Here is a 16,126-nt window from a genome sequence, read left to right as displayed (position 1 = left end):
GCTGCCAGTCGCGCGCGGCCCACACCGTGTTCTGCTCACATGACGCTCAGCCCACTGACGCGGTCGACCAGTGGCGAGTTGCGGGCGACCAGTCTCACGGACTCGACGCACTTCCGAAAGAGCGCTCCTACAAGAGTAGAAAGCTGGCCGGATGCGAGTAGGTCTCGCGCTCCGACGGTTCCGTACAAACTCAGTTACGTTTATAGACAGCAAATCCATTTTGGGAATCAAGAATCTCGACTATTTTTGCCTGCTATCGAGGTTCACACCGGTAGGATATTGGTCCTGGTTATTCCAAGACTTTCGAGAATGTTTTAATTTTAAGATTAAAGTCGCATAACAATTTAAGAAAGAAATATTTTTTGTGGAGTGAGATAACTGAAAATTAACAATTTTTGGAATTTATCCTTTAGGTGTGGTGTGAAACCTTGATTCTTGCGAAATTTCATGGTCTTAGGCCAAAGGGAAATACTCTATAGGTTTTGATTAGTTTGCGAGTATCAAATTATGTGACGTAAATGGCCGTATCTCTTGGCTGTATTGACTTACAAACTTCAATTTCCTACGCCGCCAAGGGACCGTGGACCTTAAGCCGTCAGCACACGGACCGTGCTGTCGAACGTTAACGTCGAGCGTGCCAAGTTCAACGTGCTGCTGAACGCTCAGGAACGATGCGAATCGTGCATACAGTACGTGGGCCCCGACGTGGCATATGCGATCGCAACGCACTCCAGCGGCAGTTGAGGGATGTTTCTAGTTCGTAAATCACACTGTTTACTCAATGGGCGCGCGTAAAATTCCCACGTTATCCCTATTAAAACGCACATTTCCTCCACCGTCCACGAAAAGGAAAGTACCATGTCCAATCAATAAGGACACAGGCTCATAAAAGTTCCATTACAAACAGTGCGGCAGAAATTTGGAATACTTCTCCGCATAAGATAAACATTATTTCATAATTCCCACATTTTAGTAAAACCCCAAGGTCAGTCTTACTTGATCAGTGTTCCAACCCAGTAGCAGAATCTTTGCAACATGTGAATTACGAAGCGAAAAAGAAAAAGGAGCAAAACATCTTTATACAAGTAGCACAAGCTGTCCTATAGATTAAGCTAATCGAACAAAGTAACCCCTCAAAAAAAGTTGAACTTATATTTACACCATCATTAACATCAAATATTATAGTATATACTTATATTAAACTAATAATAAAGTATCACAACCCAATAAAAAATGGAATGTTAGGAAAAAAATTTGTAAGTGGCAATACACGAACCACCGCCCCATCAAAATAATCTACAAGGGCAGTGACGCTAGTCACTACACTACAGCAATAACATACTCAAGACGTCTAATCATAGTATCTCAGTTCGTACATAAATCCTTAATCGTAGATATGTTACTAATTGAAGTTTAATTATAACAAATTGTACCAAGAGCAATGCGTTTTGGGTAGATCTTCAGCGTGTCGTTGGCTTCAAATAGCCTACTCTCATAATACGCAAGTTACAATAATTCTTTTGCCACGAATATGATGTTTCCCATTAATTTATTAGAACGAATCACACAGTTAACAACGGGTTTTTTAGTGATTCTCAATTTTCTGGTGCTCAGAAACGGCATATATACATATAGGCTTGAAATGAATGCCAATATGGCGCCTCACATCTCTCTACTGAAGGGAGACGGCGTGCGTGTGACGTAGGTGGCGTTGTGCCATCTCATTGGTCAACGCTCAGACGCACGCTCAGAATATCTGACATGCCAGATATTGCTCTGCACGTTCGGAAAGACTCCCGAACGTGCTATTCCACGCTATGACGTCAGAAACTCGGCACGCTCAACGCTCAACGTTCGGATGCACGGTCCGTGTGCCGACGGCTTTAGAATGCGGTGTGAATTTGAACTTGTTACGCTACCCGTTCCAGAGAAAAAAGCGTTTTTAACAGTTGGACTGACAGACACAAATGAAGTGGTCCTACACCGAAGCGCTAAAGAAACTGTTACAGGAATGCGTATTCAAACACAGAGGCAGAACCGGGAGTTGCGTCCGGAAACGCCTCTATAAAACAAGTGTCTAGTGTAGATGTTAGATCTGTTACTGCGTTTACAACGGCAGGTTATTAAGATTTAAATGACAAAATTTTGTACATGGCTGCACGTTGAGAGACCGTGAATAGTTACAACTCAAACAAAACAGCCCTCGGTCACTATTTTTAACGAATTAACCGGGTTTCAACACTGCTAGGAGTGTCTTCCTCAGAATTTAAATCAAAGAGTGGTCTATAACATGGTCACAGAATTATGACTAAAAACGTATGATACAGAGTATAAGTACAGAATCATCGAGGAAGACTGCCAGTACTTATATTTCATTTATAAAATAATAAATATGCCAGAAGGGCGTTAGTCACAAAGATATTTAAGATAAAAATTTGTGATGGCGAGCCACTAAGGGCTGTTCATTACTTACGCGGTTACAGGTTGCAAACGGACTCGTCGCCATCACAATTTTTTATATCAAATATCTTTGTGACTCATGTCCTTTTGGCATATTTGTTATTTTATAAATGAAATATAAGTACTGGCTGCGGCCGCAAAAAAAGATTCTGTAAGGACGAAACCAGCGATGACTGAAGAGAGTGGTTCAACGTCGCAGAAGTGCACCCCTTCCGCAATTTGCTGCAGATTTCAATGCTGGGCCATCAAAAGCTGTCACAGGGCGAACCATTCAACGAAAAATCATCGATATGGGCTTTCGGAGCCGAACGCCCAATGGTGTACCCTTGATGAATGCACGACTCAAAGCTTTACACCTCGCCTGGGCCCGTCAACACCGACGTTGGTCTGTTGATGACTGGAAACATGTTGCCTGGTCGGATGGGTATAGTTTCAGATTGTATCGAGCGGATGGACGTGTACTGGTATGGAGACAACCTAATGGATCCATAGACCCTGCATGTCAGCATGGGACTGTTCAAGCTGGTGGAGGTTCTATATGGTGTGGGACGTGTGCAGCTGAAGGGATGTGGGACACCTGATACACCTAGATACGTAAACGTGTGCAGCTGAAGGGATGTGGGACACCTAATACGTGTAGATATGTAAACATCCTGCCTGGTCACCTGCTTCCATTCATGTCCATACGCATTCCAACGGACTTGGGCAATTCCAGCAGAACAATGCGACACCCCACGCGCCCAGAGTTGGTACAGAGTGATTTCAGGAACACTCTTCTGAGTTTAAGAACCTCTGCTGGCCACCAAACTCCCCAGACATGAACATTATTAAGCATGTCTGAGATGCCTAGTAACGTGCTGCTCACAAGGGAACCTCCCCATCACACCCCCTTCAGATTTAGTTATAAGTTGGCACAGTGGATAGGCCTTGAAAAACTGATCACAGATCAATCGAGAAAAGCCCGCATCTCGTGGTCGTGCGGTAGCGTTCTCGCTTCCCACGCCCGGGTTCCCGGCTTCGATTCCCGGCGGGGTCAGGGATTTTCTCTGCCTCGTGATGGCTGGGTGTTGTGTGCTGTCCTTAGGTTAGTTAGGTTTAAGTAGTTCTACGTTCTAGGGGACTGATGACCATAGATGTTAAGTCCCATAGTGCTCAGAGCCATTTGAACCATCAATCGAGAAAACAGGAAGAAGTTTTGTGGAACTAAGAAAAAAAATAAGCAAAATATACAAACTGAGTAGTCCATGTGCAAGATAGGCAACAAGAAGGATAGGTTGAGCTTAGGAACGCCGTGGTCCCGTGGTTAACGTGAGCAACTCCGGAACGAGAGGTCCTTGGTGAGTCTTCCCTTGAGTGAAAATTTTAATTTTTATTTCAGGCAATCATCAAAGTTCAGGCACTCACACATAATCAACTTCGATCTCCAAGGTTCCAGGACATGTTCAGATTTGCTCGGACATACGCAGGATTTGACGGTCTACACACGGAAAAATTTGAAAACGTTAAAAACATGTTTTGACAGAGCACAGAGAAAACCGTGCGACTGTGAAATTGTTGCATTCACTTGTTGCAGTTTACGTCACAAACTTTTATGTTTTCATCACTTTTTTGGGAGTGATTATCACATCCACAAGAAAACCTAAATCGGGCAAGGTAGAAGAATCTTTTTACCCATTCGCCAAGTGCACAAGTTAGGTAGGTCAACAATATATTCCTGTCATGTGACTCACATGCCGTCACCAGTGTCGTATTGAATACATCAGACGTGGTTTCCTGTGGAGGAATCGGTTGACCTATGACCTTGCGATCAAATGCTTTCGGTTCCCATTGGAGAGGCACGTCATTTCGCCTGCTAATCGCACGGTTTTGCGGTGCGGTCGCAAAACATAGACACTAAACGTATTACGGTGAACAGAGACGTCAATGAACGAACGGACAGATCATAACTTTACGAAAATAAAAAAAAGTAAACTTTTCAGTTGAGAGAAGAATTGAACCAAGGACCTGTCGTTCCGCAGCTGCTCACACTAACCACGGGACCACAGCGCTCCTAAGCTCACATTGTCCTTGATGTTGCTTATGTTGCGCATGGACTACTCAGTTTGTATAGTTTGCTTATTTTTTTCGTAGTTCCACACAACTTCTTCCTGTTTTCTCGATTGATCTATGTTCAGTTTTTCAAGGCCTATCCACTGTGCCAACTTATAACTAAATCTGAGGGGGGTGCGATGGGGAGGTTCCCTTGTCAGAAGAGAACTGCACCCTGCAGCATTCATGGTGTCAGTTCCTTCCAGCACTACTTTAGTCGTTAGTCGAGTTCATGCCACGTCGTGTTGCAGCACTTCTCCGTGATAGCGGGGACCCTACACGATATTAGGCAGGTGTGAAGTTTCTTTGGCTCTTGAGTATATAAACAACACAATATGTTCCTGTGTGTAGAACTACTCAGGAAGGTGATACATTAAGTCTTTTTTCTCGCGTAGTAAGATCTGCCAATGTACTGCGTGGTTTTGGAAGAGTTGTAAACTGTATATAGGACTTTTTTATATACGTGCGCTTTCTAAAATAACTTAAGTGCTGTGCAGGGTCAAGTGACACGTTTGCCACGCCCTCAGCCAGAGAGCCGTGCTTGACTGCGCATTGCGCCGACGTCACGAGGGGCTCGAAGTTGGTACACCAAGGAACTGTCCACGGGACATCGCTAACGCTCAGTGCGGTGCGTGTTCGCTGTCTGGACACAAACAAATTGTTGGAGCGGCTGGTGTCTTCCCCGAGCAGGTAAACAGCAGTCCAGTGAATGAGAAGAAAGGCTGTTGTATTTGACCACGAACGGCGCCTGGGAAACACCCTCAATACGCTGCAAGTCGCAGCGTTCTGGTAGATCAGAGTGCGTTATGCCGGATCTATGTGACTCCGAATTTTTACTGGTGTTCGTAACGAGGGTGTTTCCACAACGAAGCGTTTGCAGAAACACCGCATCAAAGATTTATAGCGCATGCAGGGAAAGTGGAAAAACATCATTCGCTAAGCTGAAACGTGGGAAAAAGTTTGTGTTGAGTGATCGTGATGGACAGTCATTGAAGAGGACTGCGACGACAAATAAGAGCTCTGCAGAGGTGAATTTCGCACTCGCGAGCGCTATCAGTACCAAAACAACACGAACGGAGCTCCAGAAGCAGGGAATTACAGAGCAAACTGGAATTCCGAAACTACTCATCAGTGACGCAAACGCCAGCAGCAGGAAAAACTGTTGCCGAAACCATAAAATCTGGAGGGTTGAGTTGTTTGGGGGCGGAAACCAGACAGTGAGGTCACAGGTCTTATCGGATTAGGGGAGGACGGGGAAGGAAGTCGGCTGTGCCCTTTCAAAGGAACCATCCCAGCATTTGCCTGTAGCGATTTAGGGGAATCACGGAAAATCTAAATCAGGATGGCCGGATGGGGGATTGAACCGTCGTCCTCCCGAATGCGAGTCCAGTGTGCTAACCACTGCGCCACCTCGCTCGGTCCCAAGAGTGAAACATGGCAGGGGTTCGGTGGTGATTTGGGCAGCGATATTTAGATAGTCCACTGCCGGCCGCTGTGGCCGAGCGGTTCTAGCCGCTTCAGTCCGGAACCACGTGGCTGCTACAGTCGCAGCTTCGAATCCTGCATCGGGCATGGATGTGTGTGATGTCCTTAGGTTAGTCAGGTTTACGTCGTTCTACGTCTAGGGAACTGATGACCTCAAATGTTAAGTCCCATAGTGCTTGGAGCCATTTGAACCATTTGATACTCCATTGGCCCCTTGGGAATTCAGCAAGATCGCGTTACTGCCAAGGATTATGTGGCCATCATGACTGATTAGGTCCATGCTGTGTACAATGACTGATACTGTGTTTCAAGATGGCGGGGTCCCTTTTCATATAGCTCGCATTTTGTGAGGCCGAGGTAGAATCATCACATCTCCTCTATCCACAATAGTCACCAGATCTCAGTATTATTGAGATTCTGAGGTCTCCGTTGGAGAGAAGGGTTCGTAATCGCTATCCAACTCCATCATCGCTACCGTAAATTGTCATTATGTTGCAGGCAGAATGATTTTACATTACCCTCAAAACGACTGGAAGCTGTTTTGAATGCCAATGGCCGGCCAGTGTGGCCGAGCGGTTCTAGGCACTTCAGTCTGAAACCACGCGACCGCTACAGTCGCAGGTTCGAATCCTGCCTCGGGCATGGATGTGTGTGATGTCCTTAGGTTAGTTGGGTTTAAGTAGGTCTAAGTTCTAGGGGACTGATGACCTCAGATGTTAAGTCCCATAGTGCTCCGAGCCATTTGAAGCAGTTTTGAATGCCAATGGTTTTCTCATGCCGAATGACACATCGAAATGTGTTTTATTTTTCCACCCCCTGTACGTGTCCTCCCACCAAATAAATTATCTTTTTCGGTTTCTTCCGATGTTTCTCACATTTTACCGCTGAGGTTTCTACAGCAAACCACAACCGGTGGAAGCAGAAATGCAACGACTTCATATTTCCATCGTGTGTTATGTCTACTATGGCTAAGCAGTGCCAAAAGTTAGCAACGTAAGATTGGACTCAAACAAATACATCCAGAAATTTGCTAATTAAAACAGAAATAGGTTGTTGTTGTCGTGGTCTTCAGCCCTGAGACTGGTTTGATGCAGCTCTCTATGCTACTCTATCCTGTGCTAGCTTCTTCATCTCCCAGTACCTACTGCAGCCTACATCCTTCTGAATCTGCTTAGTGTATTCATCTCTTGGTCTCCCTCTACGATTTTTACCCTCCGCGCTGCCCTCCAGTACCCAGAAATACACTCCTGGAAATTGAAATAAGAACACGGTGAATTCATTGTCCCAGGAAGGGGAAACTTTATTGACACATTCCTGGGGTCAGATACATCACATGATCACACTGACAGAACCACAGGCACATAGACACAGGCAACAGAGCATGCACAATGTCGGCACTAGTACAGTGTATATCCACCTTTCGAAGCAAAGCAGGCTGCTAGTCTCCCATGGAGACGATCGTAGAGATGCTGGATGTAGTCCTGTGGAACGGCTTGCCATTCCATTTCCACCTGGCGCCTCAGTTGGACCAGCGTTCGTGCTGGACGTGCAGACCGCGTGAGACGACGCTTCATCCAGTCCCAAACATGCTCAATGGGGGACAGATCCGGAGACCTTGCTGGCCAGGGTAGTTGACTTACACCTTCTAGAGCACGTTGGGTGGCACGGGATACATGCGGACGTGCATTGTCCTGTTGGAACAGCAAGTTCCCTTGCCGGTCTAGGAATGGTAGAACGATGGGTTCGATGACGGTTTGGATGTACCGTGCACTATTCAGTGTCCCCTCGACGATCACCAGTGGTGTACGACCAGTGTAGGAGATCGCTCCCCACACCATGATGCCGGGTGTTGGCCCTGTGTGCCTCGGTCGTATGCAGTCCTGATTGTGGCGCTCACCTGCACGGCGCCAAACACGCATACGACCATCATTGGCACCAAGGCAGAAGCGACTCTCATCGCTGAAGACGACACATCTCCATTCGTCCCTCCATTCACGCCTGTCGCGACACCACTGGAGGCGGGCTGCACGATGTTGGGGCGTGAGCGGAAGACGGCCTAACGGTGTGCGGGACCGTAGCCCAGCTTCATGGAGACGGTTGCGAATGGTCCTCGCCGATACCCCAGGAGCCACAGTGTCCCTAATTTGCTGGGAAGTGGCGGTGCGGTCCCCTACGGCACTGCGTAGGATCCTACGGTCTTGGCGTGCATCCGTGCGTCGCTGCGGTCCGGTCCCAGGTCGACGGGCACGTGCACCTTCCGCCGACCACTGGCGACAACATCGATGTACTGTGGAGACCTCACGCCCCACGTGTTGAGCAATTCGGCGGTACGTCCACCCGGCCTCCCGCATGCCCACTATACGCCCTCGCTTAAAGTCCGTCAACTGCACATACGGTTCACGTCCACGCTGTCGCGGCATGCTACCAGTGTTAAAGACTGCGATGGAGCTCCGTATGCCACGGCAAACTGGCTGACACTGACGGCGGCGGTGCACAAATGCTGCGCAGCTAGCGCCATTCGACGGCCAACACCGCGGTTCCTGGTGTGTCCGCTGTGCCGTGCGTGTGATCATTGCTTGTGCAGCCCTCTCGCAGTGTCCGGAGCAAGTATGGTGGGTCTGACACACCGGTGTCAATGTGTTCTTTTTTCCATTTCCAGGAGTGTAGGTAGAATAATCAATTACTATTCTGTTACAGCCGGATTTGTCTTTCGAACAAATCACTTTGGTGGAATTAAGTGTTAGGTTATATATATATATATCGTCGAGAAAGTAATGCACTTACGTAACTTAAATGTCGAAGGAACTTTCCTAGTACGTAGTAGAGTTGGCGTTTCTTGTGCGAGTGTCTGTCCACAGAGTGTCCTTGGAGGGAGCGAACGCCCTGGAGGCAGTCGCCGGCGACCAAGGCGACTCGAGCCGGCAGCGGCAGCCACGCCGGCAATTAACAGGCGGGCAGAAACAGAGGCGGGGCGTTTGGAAAGGCGGCCGCCTGCTCGCTGATGTCTTATCTGGCGCGCCGCTGCAGTTCCCGGTGCGCCAAAATGTCGGTACGGTCCGCTACTGCGGCGCGTGGCTCGCTTTACGTAACGGCTCTCTCTCTCACACACAGGCAGCCCGTTTAGGGACCGAAAAGCAGTGCACCAGACTGCAGTTCGGTGGTCATAAAACTGGAGGAAATACTGGGGAGGAATTACGCCTTACGTAAGGCACCGCTGCATGGTTTTGTTTCCTCCCAGACCCGTTTCCGCAAGTTATGCGCGATTTTCCTTCCCAAAAATTATTGTTACTTGTTAACCTCTTGTGTCAGTTATATAAACGTATGGCTCCAAAGTATTTACATCTCGTAAAGGACCGATTATAAAGTGTCAGTTATTTTACATATACGAGGGCAGTTCAATAAGTAATGCAACACATTTTTTTTTTCTGAAATAGGGGTTGTTTTATTCAGCATTGAAATACACCAGGTTATTCCCCAATCTTTTAGCTACACAACACTATTTTTCAACGTAATCTCCATTCAATGCTACGGCCTTACGCCACCTTGAAATGAGGGCCTGCATGCCTGCACGGTACCATTCCACTGGTCGTACTGCATCAATAACTTCTTCATCATCCGCGTAGTGCCTCCCACGGATTGCGTCCTTCATTGGGCCAAACATATGGAAATCCGACGGTGCGAGATCGGGGCTGTAGGGTGCATGAGGAAGAACAGTCCACTGAAGTTTTGTGAGCTCCTCTCGGGTGCGAAGACTTGTGTGAGGTCTTGCGTTGTCATGAAGAAGGAGAAGTTCGTTCAGATTTTTGTGCCTACGAACACGCTGAAGTCGTTTCTTCAATTTCTGAAGAGTAGCAGAATACACTTCAGAGTTGATCGTTTGACCATGGGGAAGGACATCGAACAGAATAACCCCTTCAGCGTCCCAGAAGACTGTAACCATGACTTTACCGGCTGAGGGTATGGCTTTAAACTTTTTCTTGGTAGGGGAGTGGGTGTGGCGCCACTCCATTGATTGCCGTTTTGTTTCAGGTTCGAAGTGATGAACCCATGTTTCGTCGCCTGTAACAATCTTTGACAAGAAATTGTCACCCTCAGCCACATGACGAGCAAGCAATTCCGCACAGATGGTTCTCCTTTGCTCTTTATGGTGTTCGGTTAGACAACGAGGGACCCAGCGGGAACAAACCTTTGAATATCCCAACTGGTGAACAATTGTGACAGCACTACCAACAGAGATGTCAAGTTGAGCACTGAGTTGTTTGATGGTGATCCGTCGATCATCTCGAACGAGTGTGTTCGCACGCTCCGCCATTGCAGGAGTCACAGCTGTGCACGGCCAGCCCGCACGCGGGAGATCAGACAGTCTTGCTTGACCTTGCGGCGATGATGACACACGCTTTGCCCAACGACTCACCGTGCTTTTGTCCACTGCCAGATCACCGTAGACATTCTGCAAGCGCCTATGAATATCTGAGATGGCCTGGTTTTCCGCCAAAAGAAACTCGATCACTGCCCGTTGATTGCAACGCACATCCGTTACAGACGCCATTTCAACAGCTCCGTACAGCGCTGCCACCTGTCGGAAGTCAATGAAACTATACGAGACGAAGCGGGAATGTTTTAAAATATTTCACAAGAAATTTCCGGTTTTTTCAACCAAAATTGGCCGAGAAAAAAATGTGTTGCATTACTTATTGAACTGCCCTCGTAGTACGCATACAGTACAAGGTTGAAAAACATGCCACTGGCTTGTACGTAGTTCCTTTACGATATGTTTAAAGATTTTGGTTTTGGTTTTATACTATATTTGGAAATGAGATGGATATACAGGGTTATTACAAATGATTGAAGTGATTTCACAGCTCTACAATAATTTCATTATTTGAGATATTTTCACAATGCGTTGCACACACATACAAAAACTCAAGAAGTTTTTTTAGGCATTCACAAATGTTCGATATGTGCCCATTTAGTGATTCGGCAGAAATCAAGCCGATAATCAAGTTCCTCCCACACTCGGCGCAGCATGTCCCCATCAATGAGTTCGAAAGCATCGTTGATGCGAGCTCGCAGTTCTGGCACGTTTCTTGGTAGAGGAGGTTTAAACACTGAATCTTTCACATAACCCCACAGAAAGAAATCGCATGGGGTTAAGTCGGGAGAGCGTGGAGGCCATGACATGAATTGCTGATCACGATCTCCACCACGACTGATCCATCGGTTTTCCAATCTCCTGTTTAAGAAATGCCGAACATCATGATGGAAGTGCGGTGGAGCAACATCCTGTTGAAAGATAGAGTCGGCGCTGTCGGTCTCCAGTTGTGGCATGAGCCAATTTTCCAGCATGTCCAGATACACGTGTCCTGTAACGTTTTTTTCGCAGTAGAAAAAGGTGCCGTAAACTATAAACCGTGAGATTGCACAAAACACGTTAACTTTTGGTGAATTGCGAATTTGCTGCACGAATGCGTGAGGATTCTCTACCGCCCAGATTCACACATTGTGTCTGTTCACTTAACCATTAAGAAAAAATGTTGCTTCATCACTGAAAACAAGTTTCGCACTGAACGCATCCTCTTCCATGAGCTGTTGCAACCGCGCCGAAAATTCAAAGCGTTTGACTTTGTCATCGGGTGTCAGGGCTTGTAGCAATTGTAAACGGTAAGGCTTCTGCTTTAGCCTTTTCCGTAAGATTTTCCAAACCGTCGGCCTTGGTACGTTTAGCTCCTTGCTTGCTTTATTCGTCGACTACCGCGGGTTACGCGTGAAACTTGCCCGCACGCGTTCAACCGTTTCTTCGCTCACTGCAGGCCGACCCGTTGATTTCCCCTTACAGAGCCATCCAGAAACTTTAAACTGCGCATACCATCGCCGAATGGAGTTAGCGGTTGGTGGATCTTTGCTGAACTTCATCCTGAAGTGTCGTTGCACTGTTATGACTGACTGATGTGAGTGCATTTCAAGGACGACATACGCTTTCTCGGCTCCTGTCGCCATTTTGTCTCACTGCGCTCTCGAGCGCTCTGGCGGCAGAAACCTGAAGTGCGGCTTCAGCTGAACAAAACTGTATGAGTTTTTCTACGTATCTGTAGTTTGTCGTGACCATATGTCAATGAATGGAGCTACAGTGAATTTATGAAATCGCTTCAATCATTTGTAATAGCCCTGTATACATTTGTTTGCTTGCTTTTGGCTCTGAGCACTATGGGACTTAACTACTGAGGTCATCAGTCCCCTAGAACTTAGAACTATTTAAACCTAACGAAACTAAGGACATCACACACGCCGGCCGGAGTGGCTGTGCGGTTCTAGGCGCTGCAGTCTGGAATCGAGCAACCGCTGCGGTCGCAGGTTCGAATCCTGCCTCGGCCATGGATGTGTGTGATGTCCTTAGGTTAGTTAGGCTTAATTAGTTCCAAGTTCTAGGCGACTGATGGCCTCAGAAGTTAGGTCGCATAGTGCTCAGAGCCATTTGAACCATTTGAACATCACACACATCCATGCCCGAGGCACGATTCAAACCTGCGACCGTAGTGGTCGCGCGGCTCCAGACTGTAGCGTCTAGAACCGCTCGGCCACCCCGGCCGGGGTTTGCTTACCTTTCATGACGCTATTTAATAATATATATATATATGTGTGGCTGTGTGTGTGTGTGTGTGTGTGTGTGTGTGTGTGTGTGTGTGTGTGTGTGTGTAACAACATCAAAAATAATAAGCCCTAGCACTGTACAGGCAAGGGAAAACCACTACCCCTTCAAAAACAGAAAGAAACAAGCCAAACAATGCCTATACAGCGATTCTTAATTGGAAATGAACGACAAACAGAAATATAAACACTTACTCACATACCTTACGCCACTGCAGTATCGTAGTCATCCGCTGACACCGGGCGAGAGACTTTCAAATAAAAAGTCCCCCGTGTACGAGAATATCCGTAATGGATGTACGAGTACAGATTGTCAGCACACCGGGCAAACAACTTACAAATAAAATGCCTCCGGTGTACAAGAATATTCGTAATGGATGTAGGAGTACACATTGTCATCACACCGGATGAGCGACTTTCAAATAAAATGCCTCCCGTGTACGATAATATTCGTAATGGTTGTACGAGTACAGATTGGCGATACACCAGACGAGCGACTTTCAAATAAAATGTCCCCCGTGTACAAGAATATTCGTAATGGATGTACGAGTACAGATTGTAAGCACACCGGGCAAACAACTTACAAATAAAATGCCTCCCGTGTACGAGAATATTCGTAATGGATGTGGGAGTACAGATTGTCATCACACCGAATGAGCGACTTTCAAATAAAATGTCTCCCGTGTACGATAATATTCTTAATGGTTGTACGAGTACAGATTGGCGATACACCGGACGAGTGACTTTCAAATAAAATGTCCCCCGTGTACGAGAATATTCGTAATGGATGTACGAGTACAGATTGTCAGCACACCGGGCAAACAACTTACAAATAAAATGCCTCCGATGTACAAGAATATTCGTAATGGATGTAGGAGTACAGATTGTCATCACACCGGATGAACGACTTTCAAATAAAATGTCTCCCGTGTACGATAATATTTGTAATGGTTGTACGAGTACAGATTGGCGATACACCGGACGAGCGACTTTCAAGTAAAATGTCCCCCGTGTACGAGAATATTCGTAGTGGTTGTACGAGTACAGATTGTCGACACACTGGGCCAGCGACTTTCAAGTAAAATGTCTCCCGTGTAAGTAATATTCACAATGGATGTACGGGTACAGATTGTCGACGCACCGGGCGAGCAACATTCAAATAAAATGCCTCCCGTGTACGAGAATATTCGTAATGGATGTAGGAGTACAGATTGTCAGCACACCGGGCAAACAACCTACAAATAAAATGCCTCCTGTGTGCAAGAATATTCGTAATGGATACAGGAGTACAGATTGTCAGCACACCGGATGAGCGACTTTCAAATAAAATGTCTCCTGCGTACGATAATATTCGTAATGGCTGTACGAGTACAGATTGGCGATACACCGGACGAGCGACATTCCAACAAAATGTCCCCCGTGTAAGAGAATATTCGTAATGGATGTAGGAGTACAGTTTGTCATTACACCGGACGAGCGACTTTCAAATAAAATGTCCCCCGTGTACGAGAATATTCGTAGTGGTTGTACGAGTAGAGATTGTCATCACACCGGATGAGCGACAATCAAATGAAATGTCTGCCGTGAACGATAATATTCGTAATGGTTGTACGAGTACAGATTGGCGATACACCGGACGAGCGACTTTCAAATAAAATGTCCCCCGTGTACGAGAATATTCGTAATGGATGTACGAGTACAGATTGACAGCACACCGAGCAAACAACTTACAAATAAAATGCCTCCCATATACAAGTTTATTCTTAATGGATGTAGGAGTACAGATTGTCATCACACCGGATGAGCGATTTTCAAATGAAATGTCTCCCGTGTACGATAATATTCGTAATGGTTGTACTTGGACAAACTGGCGATCCTCCGGAAGAGCGACTTTCAAATAACATGTCCCCCGTGTACGAGAATATTCGTAATGGGTGTACGTGTACAGATTGTCAGAACACTGGGCCAGCGACTTTCAAGAAAAATGTCTCCCGTGTACGAGAATATTCGTAATGGATGTACGAGTACAGACTGTAAGCATACCGGCCAAACAACTTACAAATAAAATGCCTCCCGTGAACAAGAATATTCGTAATGGATGTAGGAGTACAGATTGTCATCACACCGGATGACCGACTTTCAAATAAAATGTATCCCATGTATGATAATATTCGTAATGGTTGTACGAGTACAGATTGGCGATACACCGGACGAGCGACTTTCAAATAAAATGTCCTCCGTGTACGAGAATATTCGTAGTGGTTGTACGAGTACAGATTGTCGACACACCGGGCCAGCGACTTCCAAGTAAAATGTATCCCGTGTACGAGAATATTCGTAATGGAAGTACGAGTACAGATTGTCAGCACACCGGGCAAACAACTTACAAATAAAATGCCTCCCGTGTACAAGAATATTCGTAACGGATGTAGGAGTACAGATTGTCATCACATCGGATGAACGACTCTCAAATTAAATGTCTCCCGTGTACAAGAACATTCGTAACGGATGTAGGAGTACAGGTTGTCATCACACCGAATGAGCGACTTTCAAATAAAATGTCCCCCGTGTACGAGAATATTCGTAGTGGTTGTACGAGTACAGATTGTCGACACACCGGGCCAGCGACTTTCAAGTAAAATGTCTCCCTTGTACGAGAATATTTGTAATGGATGTACGAGTACAGATTGACAGCACACCGGGCAAACAGTTTACAAATAAAATGCCTCCTGTGTAGGAGAATATTCGTAGTGGTTGTACGAGTTCAGATCGTCGACACACTGGCCAGCGACTTTCAAGTAAAATGTCTCCCATATACGATAATAATGGTAATGGTTGTACGAGTACAGATTGGCGATACAACGGACGAGCGACTTTCAAATAAAATGTCCCCCGTGTACGAGAATATTCGTAGTGGATGTACGGGTACAGATGGTCGACTACTGGGCCAGCGACTTTCAAGTAAAATGTCCCCCGTGTACGAGAATATTCGTAATGGATGTACGAGTACAGATTGTCAGCACACCGGGCAAACAACTTACAAATAAAATGCCTCCCGTGTACAGGAATATTCGTAATGAATGTAGGAGTACAGATTGTCATCACACCGGATGAGCGACTTTGTAATAAAATGTCTCCCGTGTACAATAATATTCGTAATGGTTGTTCGAGCACAGATTGGCGATACACCGGACGAGCGATTTTCAAATAAAATGTCTCCGTGTACGAGAATATTCGTAATGGATGTACGAGTACAGATTGTCAGCACACCAGGCAAACAACTTACAAATAAAATGCTTCACGTGTACAAGAATATTCGTAATGGATATAGGAGTACAGATTGTCATCACACCGGATGAGCGACTTTCAAATAAAATGGCTCCCGTGTACGATAATATTCGTATTGGTTGTACGAGTACAGATTGGTCATACACTAGCTGAGCGACTT

Source organism: Schistocerca piceifrons, chromosome 2 (assembly GCF_021461385.2).
Source record: "Schistocerca piceifrons isolate TAMUIC-IGC-003096 chromosome 2, iqSchPice1.1, whole genome shotgun sequence".
In the NCBI taxonomy this organism is placed as follows: Eukaryota; Metazoa; Arthropoda; class Insecta; order Orthoptera; family Acrididae; genus Schistocerca; species Schistocerca piceifrons.
This window is presented reverse-complemented; position numbering follows the sequence as displayed.